The sequence below is a fragment of the Nesoenas mayeri genome, assembly GCF_963082525.1.
Source record: "Nesoenas mayeri genome assembly, chromosome: 3".
In the NCBI taxonomy this organism is placed as follows: Eukaryota; Metazoa; Chordata; class Aves; order Columbiformes; family Columbidae; genus Nesoenas; species Nesoenas mayeri.
Window position 1 is genome coordinate 18,152,179 of NC_137544.1, and position 27,168 is coordinate 18,179,346.

The window sequence follows — 27,168 nt, forward strand, 5'->3', positions numbered from 1 at the left end:
CATCCATCAACATGGTGCTGTCAATTTCTCTTCTTAGATTTAATTTTTGAGATCATTGCTGCATTTCTTCTAGTTCATATTCATGAATTGCATGTTTGCTAAAACTGTATACAAATTTTTGTTCTCCTTTGTACTGTGTATGAGGCATGAAACACCCTCCACAGCTCTGGAGAATAGCTTGTACATCTTACTATCCACTTACCAACGTTTATTTTTCACTAAGGCCAGATTAAGTGTGGATTCTGTGAAATAAAATTAAGTATCAGTGTATAGTTTATATATGAACGTATTCCACATCAAATCTACAGCAAGGATATCATGTTAATGCAGATGCACTGAGGAATCATTAATACTGAAAAGTGAAAAATGCACTTGCAGTGCAAAGTTTTTCTTTCTTAGTTTTCCTCTCCCCTTTGCTCCCTGATCTGCTCTAAAGAAAAGTGCCACAGAGACTTTTTGGCATTCAGTTTGTAGAATCTCATAAAAATGACGTGATTGAAATTCTCCAGACACAGCTTGGCTTCAAGATGTAAATAATGTTTTTATACCGATTTCCAGAAGCTCACTAAAAGCATTGAAATTGTAACATAACTATTCTCTGGGATAGAAAAAAAAAAGTGGAAATATCATTGAAGAAGGGATGAAAATTATTACTGTGAACAAGTTCAGTCTTGTAAAGTTTCTTCCCTGAAAGACAAGCTTAAACTTGCCTGAGCGTTTCCCCAGCCATGATTTATATTTGAATTTACTATGTGTTGGCAAGATTTTGCAGTCCATTCAGCCCAAGCTCAAGCTCAACTACCACTGAAATCAAAACAAATACTACAGGGTAATATTTACTGGAGGTCAAAGTGGTATGAAAAAATAAGACCAAATTTGTTATGTAATTATTTGTTATGTAATTATTATTTTTGCTTACACTTGTTGACCATTTAGATTTTAAAAAATCCTTCTGTACAGCCAGCATGTACAAAAAGAAGCTACACGGCTTCAAATATCTGACAGTTCTGAGGATCAAGAGAATAATTTGGTTTATTATGACTGTCTGAGTTGCTTGACCTAACTAAGATGTGAAGAAGTATGTGTTGGGTATTTTATTTTCCATAGAAATTGCTCTCTGTGCAACAACAGGGCAGATAGTGTGACTCGGTAAGAACATTTACTACCATTCTCTGGAGCAGAAGGAAAAGGAGAAGAGTGAGGAGAGAAAAATAAAACAAACAAAGAAGTAACACCTTGTTTTTAAGAGAACTACATATTTCTGCTGTAATAAATCTTCGGGTACTGACCAAATATTTTCTGAATGTTTTCAGTCAGTGTGGTCACCTACTGAGTTGCCCATATCTGTCACTCAGGAGTTGAGATTTTCTTGCATTGTATGTATAAGCTTATACTGGTATAACATATTCATTTCACTAATCAGGAAGAAGTTAGAATCAGTTAGGTGCCTTTTTACTCGCATTGACTGTGTTCTCTCTATGTTGTAGCTCTGTGTGAGGAGGGACACTTTTGTGCAGCCATGCCATCAGTAGGGACCAACTTTTAAACTCAGATTAAAAATGTGACTAAAAGGACTGTTTACTTAAACAGGTAACAATGGTTGTCAATTTAAATTTCAACCATTTACGAAGGTGAATCTTTTCGGAAAACACCTCTGAGCAGTATTGCTCATCAGAAAGACCATGGTCACTCCCACAGGTTTATTCTGTGCTGAAAACCACATTCATCTGTAGAGGAATCTCCCTTACAGAAATAGTAAATGGTGCTGGTGAATCTCCCTATGAAAATAGATACATATGTTTGCCAGCGTTTCTGAATACTTTGCCCATTAGGATCTTGCCTATTTTCTCTGGTCTTTCCTGCAGCCCAACTGTCTCTAAAGAAGAGAAAGGTCAATATCATTCAAAATAGGTTTCTATAGCAGGTTGAGACTTATCACAATTTAGCTGTCCGCAACTGTCTTTCACTTAAAATGGAGAAAGTGGTGATGAAAATTATGATAGTCCATTTCTGTGTGAAACAAACCCAATTTTCTTCAACCACTGCTGCAGGACTGATTATAGGTGTCTATGGATGTTTCTTTCTTACTCTGCTACTCTTGTTCTACAGGTAAACTGAGCCAACTTTTCATACTATGTCTTTCCTGTAGTTCAGGAATTCACCTTCAGTGAATTTTCTCCTTCCTTTTGTCCAGTTTCGCACTTCTGGTTGTTCCATGTAATTCAAGTGAGAGGCAAGGGAGAACTCTGTGTAATGATATATTAAGACTGTTTTCAAATACAGGGAATTCTGACAGTCAGTGAGATCTGGGCTGCACTGAGACTAGTGCTTGACTCTGAGGTCCTGATTTTCTGCCATATACAATCTTGTTTTATTGTTTTCACCAGCACAGTTGAACATCAGACACTTGCTTCCTTGCTCAGGAACATTCTGGATCCAATTTGCACTTGCTCTGTAACAACCAGAATCACTGATGGGACAGCAATGAACCACACACAGAAACATTACACTGTTAAATCTTTTTCAGTCAGTGTTTCTACTTCTGTTACTTAAACTGGAAGGTAAGTCTCCAGTATTGGCTACATCTACATTTGGTGAAGATATGACTTCTGGGTTCTTCCTGAAGCCCAGCTTCTTGTGTAGGATTTATCTGACCAATGATAAAAACCTACAATGCTGATATTAATGTCAGGACAAACCTCTATACAATACCTTCAGAGTATATTATTTCCATGTTATGATTCACTTCATCTTAAAACAGACATATAAAATAGGTCAGATGAATCAATGCTCTACAACCGGTGTTTCTCTCCACTGTTCAAACAAGATCCTTCTGTTATGAGCTCATCCGCTTTGCATGAGTTCAAAGTTAAGCTGATACAAATCCTACAGGATGTGTATGCATTTCCTGTGTAGGATGGCTGAGCAAAGATTTCCAGAAACTCTACCTGTCCTTTAGCAGGTAACCAGGACCTTCTAATTCAGACCAACTTGTGATGAGGCATAGCACAGCTGGGAACACACAGTAAGTGGGTGTTGCTCCAAGTGTTCTATGAGGGACAGGCGGCTCCTGAACTTTTTACTTGGGACCATGAATCAGTCTTCATGGTCAGTCCTGGGCTTGTCCCAGGAGGTAGGTAATGTGAAGAGCCTTCAGCTGGCCTTTGCTCAGCAGCATGGACCCAGGTGTTCCTCCCAGGTAGGGCTCTGTTGTCCTGGTCATTTTTTCTAAGCAAGCATAATGAGGACAACATTGCTAGGTATAAAGGGTTAATAGACAGTTTCTTATCTTTACTAAGAACTGTTTATCCCATAAAACTAGTGGGTTTAGCAGAAGTTAAGAAGCAGATATCATACTGTAAACAAATTGGTGTAATTTACTCTAGAATTTTTTTTAGGGTTAGTATTACCAGAATGTAAACTTTAATTCACAGTAGAAAACGGAACAAGGTCTATCATCTTATTTATCGAAGCAGGTATGTTTGACAATTAATTCTGAAAGCAAACATCACTGTAATTAAAGAAGAGAAAAAAGAATAAAAGTTACCTTGCAACTGCTCTTGACATTTGCTCATTGTAAAGGAAGAGTCTTGTTCTCTCAGTATCCTTCAGTTACACCATTGATATTACTTTTCTTCCATTATTGCTCTAATATTAGCATGTGTTCATTGCTTGTTAACAAAAGCAACAGCCTTCACTACATGCTTCAGTCCTTAATAGCACTAAAACCAAATAAAAATTGAAAATTGAAAATAATAGTAGAAAAAACATGCATATCAGTCGAACGTGTTTATTGTGGATGTACTAACTTTTCTTTTTTTTACCAGTCTGTATTTTGGGTTTCTGCACTGGACCACCAGCATACTCTTTGTTTTACTTAAACTTTCTTTCCCCTTCCAGCGGGCCCAAACATAACTCTTTTCAAGAATCTTGAAGCACTGTTCTTCTGCAGCCTGAAATTCAGTATCTGAGTTATATCCTGGGGATTGGAGTGGTATTATGTTGTCAACAGGGCTGCAGCTGTTACTATCATGTATAACACATGTTTAAAGTCTTTTCAGTGGAGCTCTTTCTTTTGGTGGAGTTCTTTTTCCTCTTCCAGTTTTGTTTTTATTGCTGTTGTTGTTTTTGTTTTTATTCTTTTCATGGCTTCTTGAGAGAGAAGAAAAAGGAGGAATTTACTGAAGTGCCCAGAACACTGAAAATGTAGATACAAGGCCTTCAGATGAAAATAAATGGTACTTCAGTCCAGCTCTAAATGGGCAGAGATCCATGTTAAAAAAAATTCCACCATCACCATAGTTGCCCTATTGAGAAAATGTAGGAAAGACTGAGTGAACTTGGAGATGAACTGTGAACATATCATTAAGGAAACGCTCAAGTTGAAAGCATGTTACAGAACTTAGATGTTCACACTTCAACTCTGTCCTCCTTCGAGTTTGTCCGCTCCTGTTTTTCAACCCAGCACAGTGAGCATCCCACTGCTGCCCATGGCCTGTCACCCACCATCACTCTGGTGACAAAGAGCCTGTACCTTGGAATTCACTCACTTTCAAATGAGAATGAGTACAAGTGGAAGCAACTACAAAGCCAAGCCAAGTCTCCATTAAAATACTAAGCATGTATGAAACAGAGATTAGAGGATGACTTAAGATATAGACAGCGAAATTCTCAAACAGCAGCAAATTGCTACTGAAGCATCTTTATCTTTCTCAAAGCAAAGTGTTTTTCAACATGTGGACTACTAGCACTCTGGGAGTGATCTCTTGTGAGATGTGAAAAATAACTAAGAGAAGAAAAGGACATAATCAGGAAGCTTACAGTTGCTTTTCAGGAATACATGCTTTAAAAAAAAAAAAGGTGTATTAGTTGAACAAGGCTGAAAATGACTGCTACTCGGAAAATAAAAGCATAGAGTAGAAGAAGTACTGCTATTGTGATGCACTGAAATGAAATGTCTGGTCAAATTTCCCTTTATTTTCTGATGTGTTTGGTTCTGATGGCAAGAAATTTCTTCCTGGCATGGAGAACACTATAGTGGAGCTAGTCTATGACTGGTGAAACACTCAAGAAAGTATTATTTTTCAGAAATGCGATGATAAACTGCAAATCCTAAGGTCAAGTGACTGAATTATAATAAAGCAGTAGTGGGGATGTGACTAGAATCCACGGCATATTGTAGAAAAAATACAAATTAAAAGAACATCTACCTTTTCAACTTTTTTTTTTTTTAAATAATCAGTGTAAAATCAGAATAATTGTTTTATCAGAGGTTGTGTTAGATCTCAGACTATGTGTACAAAAACAGTCTATCTCCCTGTATTAGTAAAAATACAGACTAGAAAAGAAACACTGTAACATCTAATCTCCTATTCCTTTTCTCACTGTTAAGTAAAACAGCTGCAATTCCAAAGTCAGTGCAAGAGTACTGCCATGATCCCTGACTTTCCAAAAGCAACCAAACAATATCATTTCACTTAGGAGTCTATAAGGAGGAAAGCTTTAATGAACACTAAATTTATTTTTAAAAGTCTTTAAATACAGCAGCAGTTTGGAGGCATGTAGAATTAAAACAGACACTTAGAAGGAAAAGCAGTTATATTCAAGCTTTCCAAACGGATGAGTAGAACTGCACAAATGTAGCTATATTTCAAAGAAAAGTTCTATCCACAAATCTAATCCAGAAGTCCATTGCTCTGGTCAGATCCCCCCAGAACACAGTTCCATTGGGGTGCATATCCCACCCATCGATGCACCACAGAAGAACAACAGCTAGGGATAACAAGCATGTACTTATTTATTCAAAATGAAACAAAATAAAATAAACCAAAACCAAAACCAAAACAAACCAAAACCAAACCTCAAACTGTAACAAAACTAACCCAAACCAAAACAAAAACAAAGTCAAAACAACAACAAAATCAAACAGACAAACCCACTAACATTACTTGAACCATCAGGTTGCATATTAAATTAATGTATCTTACCATAGGACTGCATTTTTATTGCACTCCTTCTTGATCATCTTGAAAAATCATCTTCAATTTATGGATTTCATCTGTCCTTAACTTTTGCATTTCCCACCAGTTTGCAGGCTCCTTGTGAGAGAGATTGTGCCTTTGTCTTTGCTGAGATGGATTAAAAAATCCCATAAACTAGGACTCTGATTGAGTTTTTGTTGTCAACAACAGCCTTACCAATACTAATGTATAAGTTACAAGAGCTGCTATGGAAGCTGAGTTCTTTTTTTAACATTCCATTTAAAAAAAAAAAAAAAAAAGGCAAAGAAAAAAAAAAGGTGGAACAGTTTGGAATCATGAAACAGTGTAATGACATGTATTTGCAGAAGTCATGTAGAATACTGAGGAAAATGGACATAATGCAATTAGTAATTAATATGCATTTTTCTTTCATTGACATTCTGATGATGGCAAAATTGGACAAGGAGGACCTTTCAGCCAGCTGGCTGTGTATATAACCTTACAACTCAGAAAGCTGAAGTTAGGAAAATGAAGTTCATGTTTCAGCAGACTTAACTGTCTTAGTCTCCATACACTTCTCACCTTTTCCAAAGTATTCTTTTGCCAAATAGGTAAGATAAAACTAATATTTCTAAAACCACTAACAACAAATGTTTTAATGTAAGTGTAGTAACAGATTCAAGCACTTTACTTTTTAATTTCACATTTCACTTTCTGCACACAAAGTAGTTCACCAGGAGAAATGATTGAAACAATGGAAAATGAACATTAAGGAACAATTGTACACTGAGCTTGCCTTGCAGCCAAAAACATAATTGGTGTTTTCCATCTCTGATTCTTTGAAACTTGGCACTGTTGAAGTGCAATCTGTGATTTTTCCTTGCAATTTATATTAATATAATTTATGGAATCATGGTAATAGAGGAGACATGTCTTTTTTCCAAGCATGATATCTCAAAGTATTGTTTATATCTTTACTGACATACCTAGCAAATAATCTTTCCAATCAGCTTAGGCTAGAGTTTGTATATAAAGACTTCAATGAATAGGTCATAAAATGACAATAAAGAAGGAACTGGTGGACTGGAATAGAAGTCATATGGATTGTACACATGAGGTGTTTTCTGCACAGGTTTAAACCCACTAGAGTGTGTCTGAGAAAAACAGATGAGAAGAAAAGAATGGCTTGAGTTAGCCATATTTCATCAAACATATAAGGCACTCAAGAAAATGAGACTCGACATGCTGAGAAAGAATAAGAACCCATCCACTCCAGGCTGTCATTAGTGGTACTCAAGGAAAAGCCAAATGTGACCCTTGAGTTCATTTGCCATTGATGAACTTGTTCTCCATAAATTTGCTTAGTTCTTTCTTAAAAACATTTATTCATTGGACTTTCACAACATCCTCTGGTGATGAGTTCCATAATTTAATCATATACCTTGTGGAAAAAGTAATTCCTTTAGTTTGCTTCCAATTGAGTACTTGGTAATTTCATTGACTGTACCTATTTCTTGACAATGCTAAAACTATTAGCGTTGGCAAATTTTTTTTTTTCCTAATGTCAGCTTTTTTCAAAACCAGTTTGGACCTGGGCAGGAAAGATGTTTCAACACAGGAAAAGAAAATAATCCTGCCTGAATCAGAAAAACTGTTTTTTCAGACAGATAACAATTTGCGGGAGGAAGGGAGAGGAGAGCCAGAGGTACCTGGACAAATAGCCATGATAGTATAGAAAGAATTTGACAAGACAGAAATGCATCCCAGTTACAGTTTTGAATTAATCTGGTTGCATTTTGCTTTAAGAAGTTAATTCTTGTAAGTTGGCATGAACAATGCTTTAGTTTCAAGGACACTGATCACCGCGTATCATTGCAACAGGATTCTGAAGGGTTGGCTAATACCAGAAAGTAAATGACTGAAAATTATATTAATATATAATATATAATAAATATATAATAGTTCAACATCTGATACGAGTCCAATCTAAAGGAGAGAATTCAGATGCTTTGACTGCCACAGCATTTGACAAGATTTATAGAAAGGGTCCAAAGAGAGAGAGAGACCAGTTAGATTTGTTAGCAGAGCAGCAACATGCAATGAAGTGTAGTGTAGAATTTCATCTGTACTGTAATAGAGAAAATTTTTATCTCAACTATGAGTAACCCTGAACATGAATACAGCTACTTTTAACTGATACCTGTTTCCTAAGATACAGTAAGGACAAAGTACCAGGCTCTGATGATTTTGCTGCCTGACTCATGTTGATATGTAACACTATGGGATTTTTCATACTTTTTTCTTTTATAGTCCTGAAGACTGCAGTATTGAAATGAACTGCTGAGTGCAGCAAATGCTGCTCAGAGAGCTTTTCTGTTTAAAACAGAGCTTTTGGATTTTGCTCGGTCTGCTTTTAAAAATAATTTTGTAAATAATTTTTTGCAACATTTCACTATTTTTACTTTGCTTTTTCTGTTTGAGATACTTTTCAAAGGACTTCACAGATGTTTACTGAGAAATCTTTATGCTTATTATTGTACAAATGTCAGTGATATGAGGACTTGAGTACAGGTAGGCCAGCTAAATTTCAACATTGCTTCTCAGTTGTGTGGGAAAGGCTCATCACATGTAAAACTACCTGATGAAAAGTTGTGTTTAATCTGTGCTTCATATTCAAGATGCACACAGTAGTCCTTGGAGAAGGACAGGCATTTTTAGAAGCAAACTAACTCATCAGTTTTAGGCAGGTATCTTAGGATGGGATGAACTGCTCTTTGAAAGGGCTCTTTTCTCTGCACCAGTAGTATGGTGAACCCAAGCCACCAGCTTTGGCTCCAGTTAAACAGCTGAAGGTAATTAAGGTGACTCTTACCCCTTGCTCTAATTTCCTTAACAAGGACTCTTAGAAGATGAGATATTGAAACCAAACTGGTGAAACAAAAAAATATGCAAGCCCCATGTCAACTGCCTTTAAGAATGTTTTTTTTAATACTGATTTTTTTTTTTATCATGAACTCTTAATATTAGGAAGCAATCCACAGAGAAGGAACTGCATACTCATTTATTTTGCATGTTACACAAGGAGAAATTAAACAAGCACAGGAGTTTCAGTTCTGTTCTTATGCTGTGGGATATAGCTTAAAATCATGACAAGTACCACTTCAAAATCCGTATTCTCTTCTCAGATGTTCACACCTGAGGTCTTGAAATGCCTGAATTATCTTTGACTCATAAAAAAGGTGTTGCCTGCATGTCCTGGTGGAGGTCATTGTAGAAGTCTTCAAGGAGAGTACTGATGTTACAAATCTATCTATAACAACCTCTACCTCATTTCTTTATCACTGAAGGACAAACTTTCTCTCAATAGTCCAAGGAAAAGTCTAAATCAAAGTCTTGAAATGCTGAAGCAATACCTTCATTAAATATGTTTCTTATGTGTTCTGTTTGAGTGCAGTTTTCTTCTTTTCAAAAAGAAATCTCTTACAGATGTTACAAGTACAGTGGTGTCAATGAGTCTGCCCAAGGCAGGTGTTGCTCTGTAAAAATGTAACAGAGGACCATTGTCATGGAAACATTGCATTTGTGGCTAACCCTACTCACAAGTTAGACTTCTAAGAAACTAATGCAGAATCCTAAAAGAATCTTTTTATATCTAATGACAAAGTAATGTACCTCAAGGGTAGCCTTATTATATATTTTTCATCACAGATCTGAAACAGTTTCTCTCCTATTTCTATAATTCAATCTCTCAAGTGGAAGGCACAGACTCATTTCCAGAGAAAGCAGTGTAGTCATGTAATCTATGCAATTATTTTCATTCGATTTCTGTCAGCTCAAGCATAGTACCCTCCCAGACAAAAGCCAGTGTAGGGCCCCTGCTGCTACCATTCCAGGAGAGCAGACCCTGCTGGACAGACACCACCATCCAACCATCTCCTCTACATTGCCCCTCCTTGCAAATCCTAGAAAACTGCATGCTGGAAATGTCTGGAAATATGCACTGTGTGCTATTAAGAGCAGGACTTCTAATCATCTTAGCATTAAAAATGGATTCTGCAAAGCAATCCCAAAGGGAATTTGTCATATACATTTTGTTCATTGCTTTGAAGACAGGAATATCATTACTGTAACCAGCCCTTCAAGAACAATCAAGCAGAAAAAGAGGGGGTGGGGACAGAAAGAAGCTACACAAACTGTAATAGTTACAGACTCAAGCAGACTATCAACAGCTGCAAGGTTAATTACAGATCTTACAAAAATATATTAAAAAAAAAAAAGAAAAAGAAAGAAAAGAAGGGTAAATCTAAGCTTCTGAAATAAAAGATAAGAATTTCTTTAGAGTAATTATAGGCTGCTGAGGTCTTACGTTAATAATAAAGAAAAACACCTGACTGGATTGATGCTGGAAGAGACAGCGACAAGAGGAATACAGGTTGAAAAAAATAATTAAAATCAGCTATCTTGGGTAAGCTGTCATTCAGTCTCAGGAAGAAAAGAAATGCTAATAAAATATTAATAGTATCTTTTTAAGATTTTTTTAATAACATTCTTTTATACACAGGTAGCACTCCAGTTTGTCAGTCAAGAGCATCAGACACAGAAGTACCAGACAAAAAAAACCAGTAAAAGTGAGGAGAAAAGAAAAGCTCTTGGGCAATAGTGTTTGACCTCAAAAAGAAACCACCAAGGCATTCAGGCAAGAGTTGTTTGGAGAAAGCTTTGTGGAAAATCACTGACTCTGCTTTACTTTTTAGAGGAAATTATAGCAAGGAGGAAAAGTTATTTCAGACTGACAGACACCAAATGTCAGCAGTCATGATATAATCAGTGCAGGCTTTATTATATTTAAGTGGTTTGAAAGTCTGCAAATTTCAGACAGCTTCAAAATCTAGAGGAAGAGTATGTCTAAGAGACAGTCTTATGAATATTACATATACACGGTCTGTGTAGTGTCGCACATAATATTATGCACTAAATTCTCTTGCAACTATCCCTGCAGCTTCTTCTTCAGTGGCACCTTTCTTGAGCTGGCTTTCAAACCCTCTGCCCTCTCTTCTATCACATCTTCACATAAAACCACTTTTTTGTTTCTGACACAGCCCACCTCTGTAATGAGCTCCAGAGAAATATACCTTGTTAGTCCAGAAAATCACTGAAGTCACTGTGCTCAGACAAGTTCAAGGCAGCTGATAAATATTAAAGAAATGTAGTGCTTTTTTTTTATTTATTTTTTTTTCCTTCCTTATAATGTAAACTGGACTTTACTAGAAAGTTGTATTACCTTAGGGGTGGTTCTCAATCCCATCTGCCTTAAACAACTGCTGGGACAGGCTTACCATTGGCCCTTTTTCTCTCCACAGATAAAGCTTGCTGAGGATGATACATACCATGGACAAGTGATATGAGGTGACTATACCACTGCATAACATGCAGCTGTGCTGTCACAGCTGTCACAGCTACTGCATACTTCAGCGCAGGTGCCATTAATTTTAACCCTATACCCGCAGTGCACTCAGTCTCTTGAAACACACTTTAACAAGCTCTTTCCTTCCAAATCAGCAGACTTCCAACTTAGCCATAACTGATCATATTGGCAAGTTTTCTAAAGAGATATGAGGGGAAACCGAGAGAAACAGTTAAGGTCCTGCCCACAGGAATGTGTTGTGTGGTTTGTGACAGTCACTAATGGCAGGTGTGTATCTGTGGGTAGAAGGAGAATGGGTACTTATTCATTACTGGAGTAAGCTGCCTTGGATATAATGACTGTCAATTGTAATGCATGTTTTAGGGTTGTTTGATAGCTCCTATCAAGCACAGAAAATGGTAAACTCCAGTAGGTTGTTTTATTGGAAAGGAGCAGGGTGAGGGAGAGGTGAATGTCAGAGTGGACTCGTAATTTCTGACAACAACATCAGTGGGAAATACGTTGTGTTCCTCATGCTGAAAATAGCTCATGAGCATTTCTTGCATCATCGTTACTCAGAAATCTGACAAAGAGCCCATCTTTATAAAACAAAAGTGATCTTTACTTTCACTATGAGAAGCCAATCAAATATTTGAAAATTCTAAAAGCCTGTAAAACACTCAGGTCATTCATGATCCATAGCTAAATATTTCTGACAATGATACCTCAATTCAGCCTGTTTGACCAGCCTGCTTTAGCAGTGACTAGAACATGTTACTGTGTAAGCGTGGTCTCCCCCTGCAAAAGCATGAGTCATGCACATGTACCATCCCACAGCTCTTGTTGAGAATAAACTATGTACCCTCCTCACTAAAAGGTGAGGAAGGAACATAACTGCATCCAGCTGCTTTCCCAGGTTGGATGTCCACACAGCAGACCCCCAGCCCCTGTGAGAAGGCAGCTCCTGGCACCTGAACTGCTTCAAATGGCTTCTCCAGCTGTGACCATGCGCTGCCCCAGTCTATTTGGGGTTGACACACAGTTCTTCCTCATAATACACTGAGGGAGTGGAGGGGCCATCTGTCTGTAGGAGGCTGACAACTAACTGGCCTTCTGCAGAGGGGTTTGTGGTGGCCTCCATTTCCATGAGCACAAAAAGCAACCTGTGTACAGCAGACCCATGTCTACTGCTTGGAAGTAGCAAGAAAATTTAATAAAGGGGGGGACCAAATTTGGAAAAGACAGTAACTGAAAAATATTGTCTTCCTGAACAATCTTGTGTCTTAAAGATGAATGGTGACAGAAAGCCATTCCAAATGCAGATGGCAGTTTGGTCAAATTAGATGTCAGGCTGTGACTACTTTGGTTTCTGAAGCCTATGAAGTGCTGAAGTTTTATATACAAACTGCCAGACTGAATCAAACTAGTTCAATGTCTTTCACTGGGTCCTTCCACTAATCCAGGCCATTTCCTGCTGGTTTAGATATGAGTGTTAAAAAAACCCCCAAAATCAAGCAAGGGATTCTGTGACAAGCCACTATCAGGACTGGGATCTCCAATGCCTCTTCTTGGGCATTATTTATCCTTTGAAGTTTAGGAGATTAAATATTTTCCAGAACTAGTAGATTTTAAATAGCATTTACTGTAACAGTCAGCGATGATAAATAAACAAGTGAAATGATATTTAGTCTTAGATAAGCTTTTTGAAGATTTTTAAAATAACAGTTGTAAAACAGTATTTATGCCATTTGAATAGGTTGACATCCAGGAATAACCTGTGCTGTAGACAAAACTATAAAATATTCTTGTCAATTTTTGTGAATGTACCTCTATAATTTAGAATTCTACTCAACTTAATTGCTATAGCTATGAGAAGCTCAGATGTTGCTTCACAATAATTTACAGTGATGTTTGGAAAGATCAAAATAAAGCATAACAGCACTGTGATTATCTAAGCAATTAAGATGATGTTTTGAAACCACCTCGTAAATAGCATACATATATCACCGAAGTACCACATCTCACACTTATTTTTCCATGAATTTGATTAACAAGATGCACTGGACTTTGCAGCGAGGATTCATCTCTCCGTGTGTAAATGTTTACAGGGTAAAGGTATACATCCTAACTCTTTAATTGTGGTCAGTTTAGAGGCAATGGAAAGGAATTAAAGAATGATTGACGTCATTCTTAGGCATGCAGTAGACCAGACTAATTGGTCCCTCAAAATGCCTATTTTTGTTATATGAATTTAAGGCAGCCTAGGAAATGTAACACAGATGTCGGCGTGTACATTGCATGTGTACATCTGACAATGACCATGTGAAAATAGCCAATCTATATCCCCCTTCAGTTCCCCATATACTTACATAGCAATGAGGTTCAGGTTTGTAAGTTCTACGAAAGTTCACATCCACTTATGGGATTTTGTCTGTGCGAGATCTATAAAAACATGCTTTACAATGTGCAAATGGAGGCAAAATGCAATATCTACTTAGTTAAATCCTCAAAAGTAGTACTTGGCATACATGAAACCTGCAGCAATGATCATACGAGCTGAAAGTAGAAACCTGCTCCAAGTCAGGAGAGGTTCTAATAAAAATGAGACATGTCCAAGCTCGATACTACCTGGTGAACTAAGGTGTGTGTAGTGGCTTGCGGCTGCTTGAGAATAGACACTATGTGGCTTTGTAATGTCCTATCTTTCAGAATGTAGAATATGTCTGTGGGTTTTCTTACTTAGGTGAACCTACAATATCACGTATGTAAATACGGAAAATATCTATGGATCTAGGAAATTTCTATTGCAGGAAGTAGACAGCAATCTCTGTAGGTTTTGGCCACAGGAAGACCCCAGAAGCACAGATTTGCATGCTGGGAAGTTTGTCTTCAATATAAAAAGGGAAAAATTCTTCCAAATCTCTACAGTAGCTGCAGTGGTTGGTAATGTTATGATGAAAGACATGATGATTGTGAAGAGCAAGCCCCCATGACATGCCAGACATGTTTTATTCACTAACAGATTCTTTTTCCATTCAGTCAAAATGGAATCTAGACAAAATAGTTACAGGTTTTTAACACTTCTTTTATTTATTTATTTATTCTGTCTAAATAGTAATCTGAGAAGAACAATGAGGACAGTGAAACCCAATGGAACCAGCATATTGCCCTCAGAATAAAAAGCGTTTCTCCATCAAATAAACTATAAAGATTATTTTTAACCTCTTCTATACTTTTTATCCAGAATTCGCAAAGCTTTAAAAGGGATAACGTAGTTTTTGATTTATAGCAGGGAAAATGAGTTACAGATTTAGTGAAGGGGTTAGCAGCAGTAACCGAGTCTTCACAACTGTTGATCCATATTCATAGAATTGTAGCACCATAGAGTCATTTTGGTTGGAAAAGTCCCTTAAGATCGAGCTGAACGGTTAACCTAACACAAGCACTGAACCATGTCCCTAAGAGCCTTATGTATGAATCTTTTAAACCCCTTCAGGGATGGTGACTGAACTGCTTCCCTGGGCAACCTGTTCCAATGCCTGACAAACTTTTCTGTAAATAAATTTTTCCTAATATCCAATCTAAACCTGAGGTCATTACCTCTCATCCTGTCACTTGCTACTTGGGGGAAGAGACCAACACTTCTACACTGTTATATTGTCTTTATCCTTTGCTCTTTTCGGCTGGTGAACTTGCTGGAGAAACTTCTGGCTTCTGAGTGGGAATGACTGGGCCTCATCCTGCTGCAGTCACAGTGCAGACTCATCCAAGTTCCAGTTCCAGTGTACAAGTAACTGCACCCTCTGTAAACCAAGGTGATCCCAAGACTCAAGCCTGACAGAGCACAGGAGATCCTGATTTACCATTATTTGCTGTTCTTGTGTGTAAGAAAATTATTCTACTCAGATATATTTTTAAAATATCGGTCAAAATTGACAGATTAATCACCGCTACAGTTATTTTCAGACTTCCACTGAACCCTTGATCAGAGGAGGTTTTACAAATATATTGGAACAAATTCTGGTGTAACTGAATTCAATGGCATTTCTGTCCTTTTTGATGAGGGCAAGTTTTCAGCTGTGATCCAGAGACACAATAAAGCGCAAGAAGTGGTCGTATATTCGCGTAGCACAGAGAACTTACACACATAAATATGTCAGAAGAGATGCCACCAATCTGTTTCATAGCTGCTTAGGTACTACAAATGACTCTAACAGAATTTAGAGAGATGCATGTTCAAAATGTCAAAGTCATGCTTTTATCTCTGTTAATAATTATCCCATCTAAGATTCTTTAACACAGTGTAGATAGAGTTTAAGTTTAAACAGAAGAGAGCACGCTTTATAGAACTTATTCCATGTAACATATTTGCAAGGCTTAACATGAACAGAAGCCATATCAATCCATCCATGAATTTCACCACTCTCCTAATTTTCCATCAGTCACTGCAAGACTGATTGTCTCTACTTTAAGTTGTGCACTTTATTTTCAAATAGAAAGATATTTATATTCAATATGATGTTTCATTTCTTTAACAATCAATGTGCGATTCCAAATTATATATTCTGATTGTGATAAGAAAACTGGGAACCTTAATAAATCTGGGACACTGAACTCTGAAAGCAAACTGGAGAAAGGAAAACCTTATGTAGACAAACCTGAAGGAAGCAGATGTGAGAGAAGAAATCTTTCTAAAAATTATCTCTTCCACACAGATCTCTGGAAAACTAGGGCTGCAACTCAAGAGGAAAAAATCTTGAACCATCTGCAGAACCATGATGTTTCCAAATGCCACCTATGATGTTCCAGAGCAATGGTGGTGGTGGTGGTATTTAAACCTGATAGGCAGCTCAGCCCCACACAACCACTTGCTGACTACCCTCACAATGGGATGGAGGAGAGAATCAGAAGGGCAAAACTACAAAAACTTGTGGGTTGAAATAAAGACAATTTAAAAGGTAAAGCAAAACCCACCTATGCAAGTAAACTAAAATAAGGAAATAATTCACTGTTTCTTATTATCAGGCAGGTGTTCAGCTGTCTCCAGGAAAGCAGGGTTCCATCACACATAACAGTGACTTGGGTAGACAAGTGTCATCACTCTGACGTCCCCCCTTCCTCCTTTTTCCCTCAGTTTTTATTACTGAGCATAATATCATATGGTACAGGATATCCTTTTGGCCAGTTTGGGTCAGCTGTTCCAGCTGTGTCCCCTCCCATCCTCTTGTGCACCCCTAGCCTTCATGCTTGCGTAGCAGTGTGAGGAGTAGAAAAGGTCCTGACTCTGCATAAGCACTGCTCAACAGTAACTAAAGCATCCATGTGTTACTATCACTGTTTTCAGCACAAATCCAAAACATTGCACCATACCAGCTACTAGAAAATTAACTTAAGTTAATTAAGAAAATTAACTCCATTCCAGCCAAAACCACTACAGACAAACAGACCTGTGACTTACCAGCCATATTTTCTAGCTCTTATGAAACAATCCTTGAGGACCAATAACACCATCCACACTTTTTGTGAAGACAGATGAGAGATGATATGGTCCTGCCCAGTCCCTACCTGCCTTAAGCTCTCTTTACCTAGGATGTAGACACAAGGTATATTTATAGTACAGTACAACATTGTGTGGAGGAAGTTTCCAGCAATGTAGTGTGGATACCATTCACATTACTACCCTTCACCAGACAATTTCACTTCACTAAAAACAGGGTTTATCAGCCTGGCAGGAGGCCTCTGCTTTGGAAGGCACTGTCTCTGGAGGACTTGATCAAACTCCCACAGCCTACAGAGCTCAGCTGTGGAGATGCACCCTTCTAATGTGCCTCAGTGGAGAGCATACCTTTCACCTCACCATCTAGAAGTAAGAAAGTCAAAGTATTTTTTTTTTATTGTTGTAGTTTATAAAGAGTATTCCAACCCTTTATGGCTTTTGTAGGCATTTTTTTCTGCCTCTAATAAGAGACACATTTCACCTCAGAAGTCCACTCATGGTGGATGTTTTCAGTTTCTGCTTAAGAGATTGATAGGGAAAATCCCTGCTGTGTTCCGTTGTGAATGAAAGTGCTATAGGATTTCAGGATATTTATGTACAAGCCCAGACACTTGCCAAGACACTTTCAGTATTTCTAACTGATGGTTGATCAGAAAAGAAAATTGTGTAGTAGACTGGTACATGTCCATATGAGAGTGTGTGTGGTTTCGGGGGGGGGGGGATTTTTTTTGTCTGTACACTAGAGCATACAGTGCAGTGTGTTTAAGAGACCAATATTGTACAAAGCAACAACAGTGTAAGTTGTTAATTATCAAGATAATACTAAAAAATGGAAATATGTAGTTCTGTTACTTTAGAAAACATTATAAAACTGCCTATGCCTTGTAAAAGATCTTGTACTTTCCCTTATTTACCTCTTTTTAATGCCAGACCAAAGTCAACCCTTGGCTATTGTTGCATTGCTGTGTCAGACAGCACCACTGCTGCAGAGGGCTGCTGTGTGCGCACACACATGCACAAGAGCTCTGTACAGCATTTGGATAAACCTTTGTGGGGAAAACAAACAAACAAACAAACAAACACACATAACAAAACAAAACAAAACAAAACCAAAAAAAACCCCACACAAAACAAAACAGAACAAAAAACAAAAACAACAGCAAAACACCCAACTGTTGAAACTCACTGAGTTTCAACGTTACCTTCTAGTTACCTTTTAGTAAGCCTGTAGGTTGCCTCTCTAGTTATACCGTTACTATATGTCACTGTTAGACAGCGAAGAAAGATTTTAGTAAGTATTGTATAGTTCTGGCAGAGATAGACTCCACTAATTCCAAAGGAGGGCCTGTACTGCTTATGTGAAGCCATGTTGGTAATATATTTACACTCTTTTTCTCTGCTTATAGAAGTGTTCAGAGAGATTTCTAAGTTATTCAGCCAACACTAGCTGTGTTAGTTTTGATTACATCCAACATCTGTACATTGTTCTCACCAGCAAATCTCTTGGTACATGAGGTCTTCATGATGGTGTTCCTGATGTTTCCACAGCTTGATCTTTCTACCCCTTTTACTGATGACCCAGACTGACATTATGTCAGAGGAGATTGAAAGAGCACAAACATCTTGCTGAGGATCTCATCTGGAACACCCCAAACACAGCTGAGACTGAAGTATATTTAATTTGCTGGCTCTGTAGGAAGGGATTGAAAAACTGCCCATAGTAATGCCAGAAGGAGTGGCCGGGCCATTGCTGTATTCTCAGCAGTTGCCTGAAAATTATGTCAAATAGAGATGAAGTACTGGCACTTTCCCTTGCTCCTCCCAGTGAACTTACATAAGAATTTGGTGCCACCGACAGAGCACTGAACAGTGGGGCAAAGCTTTGGAGGTGCATGGTCCCACAGCTCCTCCAGCACCAGGCTTCTGTAAGAGAGTGTCCTACCCACAACAGCCCTATGTCAAGGAGGAAACACTGGAGTCCCTAATTTCTGTTCTTGCAGCTATCAATACACACATTCTGACTGGCCTGTACGTCTCCAGTTTCTTCTCTCCCAGCACTGGGAACATGTGAGGGACAAGGTTATTTGGGAAAGCGTGAGTCAGGACCACACTGATCATCCTCGTAGTCCCTATGGAGACTTAACAAATTTTCTGGTCTGCTCTATCAAACAGTGAAAGATATAAGCTGTCTCCTGCCTGTGGTCTGCCTGTTCCAGTAATGAAGTTGTCTGAAAGGGCCTGTGAGATAATACATTAGTACTTGAAATGGAAACAATGTCAGAAAGACAACTGCTTTTAAGAGAGGGAGCTGACACCCTGCTTATAATGCTTGCCAGTGCCACTCAGACCACACGATTTTTCCTCCTAAAATCTATGTGTATATCAATTTTTGCAGAGAATATAGGTAAAAGCAGGAATCATTTATTAATTTTCTAAAGATGGAACTGTTTAATTCTATCAGTGAATCCTTACAGTTCTGTGATGAGTTTATTGCAGATTTTATAGAGTAGCTGAGGTATTCCCACTTGCCATCAGCAACTCTAAAATATGTTTCTGTCCAAAAGATGGCAAGGGAATCAATTTAGGTGCCTTTCTTAGAAATGCTCCAGGAGATGGAGTTTCAGATTCATTCTTATTTTAATAAGATTGCTATTTTCTGTTAAAATAACACTTCTTATTTTTGAAACTCCGCAAAGTGCCAGTCATGTCTATCACTTGTCTGCCCCTGCTCGGAGCTTAATGCAAAAGTCTAGAAATTCTTTGTATGAAAATTTCATGCCTCCAGGTGCTCCATTGATTATTCATGAAGCTTTTGGAGCTGTCACCATGGGAGCCAATTGGCTACAACTTATTTAGCATATTAATGACCTATATGAGTTAGTGCACAAGGAGACATATCACGCCACCTGGAATGCAAGTGGCAAGCTGCTGCTGACTCAATCAGCTTTGCAATGGGAAATAAGAAATTGGAAACATTTTACACAGGAACAGCAAAGCTCTTACATGTCCAAATCCATTCGCTCAAATTAGCATGCACGCCTTCAATAGCTTGTTTTCATAATATGTTCCTTTTATCCTCTGTGAGTTTGGCCTCATTACAAGCTGTCTCCTACTGCCAGAGCACATGCCCCTGAAAAGGTTTAATAGGTGAGTCATGTGGTTTGTTAGACATTACATCAGAATGATTTAATACACCAAGGGCAAGGCTGTATGTCAGGTCCAGCTGCTGTTACTGCCGCTACAGTTTGTGCAGCAGGTAAGTTGATGGTCTCCAGAAAGCAGCTAGATAATGATAACAATTAATTTTACGATGGTGAGGGAGAGAGTTCAGCTGAGCTAAGCACTTTTTTTTATTTTTCCCCATTCACTGCAGCTCTGTTACAGCCAGTCAGCAGGTGAAGCACTGCCTTAACGTTTTGGCAAAATTAAAATGCTAAAACCAAACAAGGAAATCACTGGGGGAGAGCTGGGAAGCAATGGCTTAAAGAAGTTCTGGGTAAAACAGAGGCATCTCCATTAGATCTGCAGACAAGTGGTGCCAGCAGCGTGCTGGGGCAGGGTTGTGCTGCAGTCTGGGGATAAGGTGCCTCCCCTCCCCTGGGGACTGGGAATCCAGAGTGGCTGGGGAGGCAGCAACCATTGCCTGGCACCAGCAGGAGGTCTTGAATAGCCAGGCTGTGCCTCTCCTGGTCACAACTGCTGTATATTATGCCCCAAGAAGTCCTGCAGCAGTCATGGAGGTAATAGCTATGGGTCAAGGTCAGGCAGAATAGCACTGTCTGACCTTCACGTATTTGAGATACAGAAAATACATTGCTAAAGATTTATTAAAATTGTTTGAGGCCAACTTTGGGGACGTAAGAAATTTGTTATACTGTGCATGGTTTCAGCTGGCTGACAGGGATTTAGGGCTCTTATTCTTATTCTGGAGGACCCTGAGTCCCCAGGCGAGGGCAGGGTGATGAATGAGAATGACATACACATGTAGCTGTGAAAAAACAGTCTCAGCAAAAGTGGCAAAACACTCAAGCACATGATCAGCTTATTTTAACTTCCTTCATACTTTCTGAATGTATTCTCTGATCTGGTATGTTGACTGCTTGAAGTTATTGCTTTATTTTGATTTATTTAGTTGATTTATTTGATTTTAGTTGATTTATTTAGTAATTAAAACAAGTAAGAAGCAAGACTGCTGCTCATGTGGATGTGTTACATTCCCATGTAACATTTACAACTTGTTAGGAAAATGCATGACTTAATATCCACGTAGGTTCTTCCTCGTGACTCCAACACAGTTATAATAATCATTTTGCCATGAGAAACCAGTATAGAGAACCACATGTTACAACTACAGCTGGGAGACAAACAGAAGGAAGCAACTGTAGAGCTATTCCAACTGATAAAAATACATACTGAGGAAAAATCCTTCACCTTTTGGAGCTCTCATCTGCCTCAACCATGTTTTTTTCAGGCAGACTAATGCTGCAGAGCACTCTGTCTGTCTGTCTTGTACTAATGTGCATTGGACCGTGTCACACAGAACCCCCGAAGGGGAAAAGGTGAGTAACATGCCACCACGAATTCATAATAAAAGGATTATTTATAGGCATCTCTCCCAGATATTTGCCAGATCTAGCTGGGGACCTGTTGCCTAACCTTGGGTAATATCAATTTTTCTTCAATGACTTAACTGAGTCTTGTGTGATCAGTTCACACTTGGATGTCTAATTTTTGGATGCCTACACTGGTTATAGGTGTAGGTCCCTTTTAGGGACCAAATACAAATTGAGATTTTTTATTTCAAATTTCACTTATCCAAAACTAGGCAACTACATACCTTTGCAGATAAAATCACTGATTCATTAAGCACGGGTGATCCTCAGAGGGGTAGGAATGCACACTGACACATAAAGGCTCTTGGGCTCTCAAGCATCTAAATTTTCTAACACACATCTATGTGAAAATAGAGAGAGACGATAATTAAAACCTCCCTTCTGGATTTTGAAGGTTTTACACCATTGTCAAGGATTCTGGATACTTGATTTCCCAGCAGATTGGGCATGTGTGACCAGGCTGCCTGCAGGTGGGGCAGACCTGCTCTCCCTGCCTCCCACTGCACCATGCTCTGCAGCCACACACAGTTAATCCAGAACCACTGGGAAAATGTCAGTCACCATAAACCTATTACCCATCTAACTGGCCAGCTTTTTTTCAAAACAATAAGGTTACTTTCACAGAGAAAGAAATTCAGGGGCAAACAAGAGGCACAGCAACAGAAAGAACCTGGAATCCTTTGTATTACCAACTAACATTGACAGTACCCTGTCAGATGGGAAACATTTGCTGGGCATACTGGAAAACATCACTGCAATGAGCTATTGGTGGCCTGCCTAAAGGTTAGCTGACAGAACTGAATTGCAAAACTATTTGGGTGTTAGAAGGCATACGGATTAGGAGTTTGAACTGATGCAGCAATCCTCATTTTGTAGTTATATTAAATGAACCAGTTCTGGGTTATTTAGTGTTCTTAAATGCTGTTGTTTGAATGTATGTGAAGCCTGCATGTAATAATATTGTTGAATCCTCAGAACTGACTTTGTTCCAGGAGAATAAAAGCTTCCATTTTAATGCTTATTCAGACTAGAGAGGAGTTAAATTTATATATTATCCAAAGAAGAAAAATTTTGTCTTTTTTCTGGTGGTCTTTCATACAGGGGTTATTAATAGTTACAGGTACCATGGAGAATCAAGCAGAGTTCTTCATGACAGAAGAACTCAAAATAACTGCATAAAATGGTCTCTGAATGTACTGATAGCAATATGCAGTTCAATATTGAAATATTAGCCTGGCAAATAACCCTTTATGTCCAAATAAATTCTGATTGCCTATTCACAGCTTAGATTTGCATGAGGCCTTCTTCATTATGAAATGAATAGCTGCTAATTTGTTACATCTCTAAGTAAAGTTCCAGTAAATTATATTTAAAGGAGGGAGAAAAAGGCCTTGTTATGAAACAGTCACCAGATGGCCATACCATTGCAAGGGCTATTTTCTTCTGCTTTTTGAAATTCTAACTGTTTGTAAGTAAGAATTCAGATCTGAGCTTGCAGTGATGCATATAAAGATATATGCATGCAGCACGCCCATACACGTGGATTTGCATACTCAGTGCTTTGGGCTGAGGCTGTCTATAGCACAGATAACCTTCCTGAATTTGTGCAATATACTGTATAACAGGATCCTCAATGTGAATATTATTGCAATGTCACTATGAAACTAATAATTAAGATGGAAATGTTTAGAAACCAAACACCTTGAGACTAGATGTTGCCCTGTAGTGAGCCCTGGTTGACTCAGTGTTTTTCTATTTATATTTTTCTATCTAAATTTCCACATTACAACAGTGTACCTTGGTGCCTGATTCAACAGTACAGAGAGCTATCGAAAGGGCTGTCTGGTCCCCATTGCCCTATATCTGCAGCCCTCCTTGTCCTTCACTTATTCTTTAAAGGTGGGCTCCCATCCCTCCTTTGTGCCAGTTCTGTTACCTGTAAGACCTTTTACTGAGTCGATTAAATCCACTAGTTTAGCAGAAAACAGCTCAATGCACAGAGCCCTGAGAAAACTTTTCTGTGGCACTGAGCCACTCTGCTATCACTGGACTATCCTTTGGAAAACTCACCTTGGCACTGAAATAAAATCATCATAATCTTGCATCCTTAATACTGTTCAAATACACTTCTATCATGTTACCAAGAGGCAGAGTTGCCACATGGTGTTGTATGATATCAACAATGATAGTTAATTTACTTGTTTAAGTATCTTTTGTTATCTCTGTTAGAGAGACAATGCCATAATGCATGCTTCAGCCTGCTGCTGTTAAAAAGGCTCTGATCTCAGTTGACAGTAGGGTTTCTTCTAGATTCAGTCGCCTGTACATTCCAGTAAATATCTGAAGTCCTAGACACGGGGAACAGGGAAGCATCTAGGCCTCAGATGAGCAAAGATGTTCAGAATAGAAACAAACATGAGACTTGGGTTCAGTTGAGAACACCAGCTACAGATGCTAAACTCATTAGTCAAAGAGGCCACTTAACTGTGCAGTCTGTAGTAGATGTCCCTTCTAGAAAGGTCTTGTTTTCAAAGGAGTTCTTTTAAGTAGTACATTTTCTAGGTGCAGGTTTATGTAATGCCTTTACTTATTCACATGACCTTCCTTTCAGTATGTGTCCTTCTCATGTTATCTTACAGGTGTTGGAGAGAGGGAGGGAAGGTCTTCGTCACTGGGAGGTGAGAAATTTTTGATGCCTTTATAGCAAAAGCTGTGTTGCAAGACATACTTTCTAACATTCATCTGGGTCATTACAGGTGTCAGTTTCTTACCAGGCTAGTGGAAAAATGCATCTTGAGTAAAGGATGTCAAGAGAGTGTGTGTTTATTTTCTGGGCAAAGGTTAATACAGAAAACTGTAGGAGAAACAGGATGTTTGCCTAAACAAGGTGGACACAGCGGTAGGACCAAACAGCACTTTCATAAGCAAGGTCTGAGGAAGGAAAGCTCTCCCCCAGAGAGAGCTATTAGGAAGATCTGTGAGAAGGGCAGGGAGAGAAGGCAGGAATCTGCATCTGGAATTTAGGTGATAACAAGGAAATGTCAGAAACCAGCTGGGAACCTGTACTGGTTAACAAGCATAGGTAGGGATTTGTGAGTTGCAGGACTGAAGATTGTAGCTGAAACTATGCAAGTGTCTAAGCTCACCCTTAGAAAGGGGGAGATAGAAGACAGGAGTGTGCCAAGATCATCATTTATGTGAGTAGAAGTTTTACAGTTTGCAATTTTGCTGACAGTGATAGAAAGCTGTGTGTCAGCCTCACCATACTAGGCCTCTTCTGTAATGACTTTATCACCCATGCCACGTTTATCACTATAATGGGTTTATCACCATAATGGGTTTATCACCCATAATGAATTTATCACCCACACTGTTTGGTCAAAGCATTCATAAAACCTGGTAAAGATACATCGAAAGGTATCAATTTAATCCTTTTAAAACAATCACACACATTCATCTTTAGAGGAAAACACTAACATGCTCGAAACATTTTTTTCCCTGAGGAATGTCTCTTGGCAATTATAGGAGGTGTCCTATCAACCTGTACTCCCCACCAATAACACTCAGCACCTTAAGCAAGAGAAATTATATGCCCAAGATAAATAATATCAGACATTATGGAAGGTTTTATCACAAAAAAATGGCACAAACCTTAACTGCCAGTTCTTACCTGTCTGCTCCTGGTCTGTGTCAGCCTCATTTCATTCTATGGTCTCATAGATGATGTCAAATGGCTTAACTGATCATATCTTGAGCACAGCCAGGCCACTAATTGTAAGCTCCAACATGACCTCATGCTAGAAGCCTGACATGTCAACTGTGACAGCAGATGATGTTTGTTTGATGTACCCTGGCTGAGATGCATCCTCATTCCATGGCATTCATCTCTGTCTAGCTGGGCACTGTTGATACCTTTGCACAGCCAAAGTAGCATGGAGACAATACGGGCAGCAATATCACATGTTACATCAAGTCTCAAGAGCTGCTCTTAAGGCCATTACAACTTGGAACAGTTGACCTTTGTTTTATTACTTGCTTGCATTTTTTAGGATTTGGAAGCTTTGTGAACACAGATGGCCAAATTAATCTGTTCTTTAACTCCCTGGATCCCAACTTGGACCAAAAACTTGGGTACACTAAAATTTCTCAGCTGAACTTCTTTTACTGAAGCCATTTTTACCTATCAATACTGAGTATAAAAATAGGACTATCTCACCATTTCATCTACTATATCCTCCCCAGTGTCATTTTTCTGAAAATGGAGGGTTTCAGCAATGCACTCCCTTTATTAGATTAAGAGTAATTAAAAGGCAACACAATGTTCTTTTACGATTTTTATTGCTTAGCTAAAATCTAAACTGCACTGGCAACTGTTTTTTCTGTTTCAAATAAGTACATACTCATAAATAATCTATATAAAATCTATATAAAAAATGATCCATTCATAATATGAAATATAACTATATGAATGTACATACCAACCTCCTTGGTCTGGTTTGTGAGCAAGGTGTTTGAAGCTAATGGACTTGCCTTTGGTTATTCCAGAGTTATATTTGACTTAGAAACTAACATTCAACTGTAATTCCTCAATTGTAAGCTTTTATTAAAAGGTCTGTGGTGCTACCCAAAATTGCTTGCTGGCTTTACCAAGGATGCTGTGATTTTTAATATCTTTACATTCTATCTCTTTTAATAAAAAACAGTGCATATAGGTGTATATAGCTTTAAAATACTTGTGAATTGCCCAGCATTCAAGGATTCAGAGTAAATAGGTTACCCAAATAGGTATTTTGTAATTTGGGGCTCCTGATATGCAATCATTTACACCTCACCAATAGATCACCATTTTCAGCCATCATTTTCTCTGCAAGTAATAACCAGCAAGTGATGTTTGCAGCAAATAAAAACAGCTTAAAACAAAAGGGAAAGAAAGAGCAAAAATGAAAATAATAGTTGGTAGAAATGAGAGAGAATAGTATAATCACTTGCATTTCCACAGCATCATGTCTTCCCAGAATTCAAGCTGTGCATAACAGCTTTAGTGTAAAGGCAAAACAGAGAAGCCCCTAGGAAAAGGGATGCAGATAGTATTTTTTTAACCTTCCTGGGGAGCCTTACTCCACAAAGATTTAAAGCTTTTTAATCTTCACCAGGACGTGTTGGCTGGAAAGTAGTGCATTTCAAAATGAAAATGCATTAATTAATGTCTCTTGGAAGAGGACAATCTGAAATATCTTTCTCTGTGGGAGTAACTTGCAAGCTGATTATGTGGGCTGATAGATATTCCATCGGAGAACATTCAGGGAATGTTAAGGTTGTACAGTTAAGCACACAGAAGTTAGGAAATGCCACATTGCAGGATTCATGTGCATCCTTAACTCTGCTTCTGATGTGTATGTGATATAATGTATTCATTACATATAATTTCCCAGACACTGCTATAAATATACACTGTGTTCCCTGATCTTAGATTTTACACACATCAGAGATGCATTAAGTACTGTGTACAAGCCTCTGCCATAGCCTATTAAAACCTTGTATAAGAAAAGTACATAATAAAATTTGTCTCGAGCAACTACTACAGATTAAATATTATATTTATGATGTAGAAAATGGCAGGCATTTGTTTCAATAAATTTTCCTATAAGCTTGAAAGACTGTAGGCTACATGGG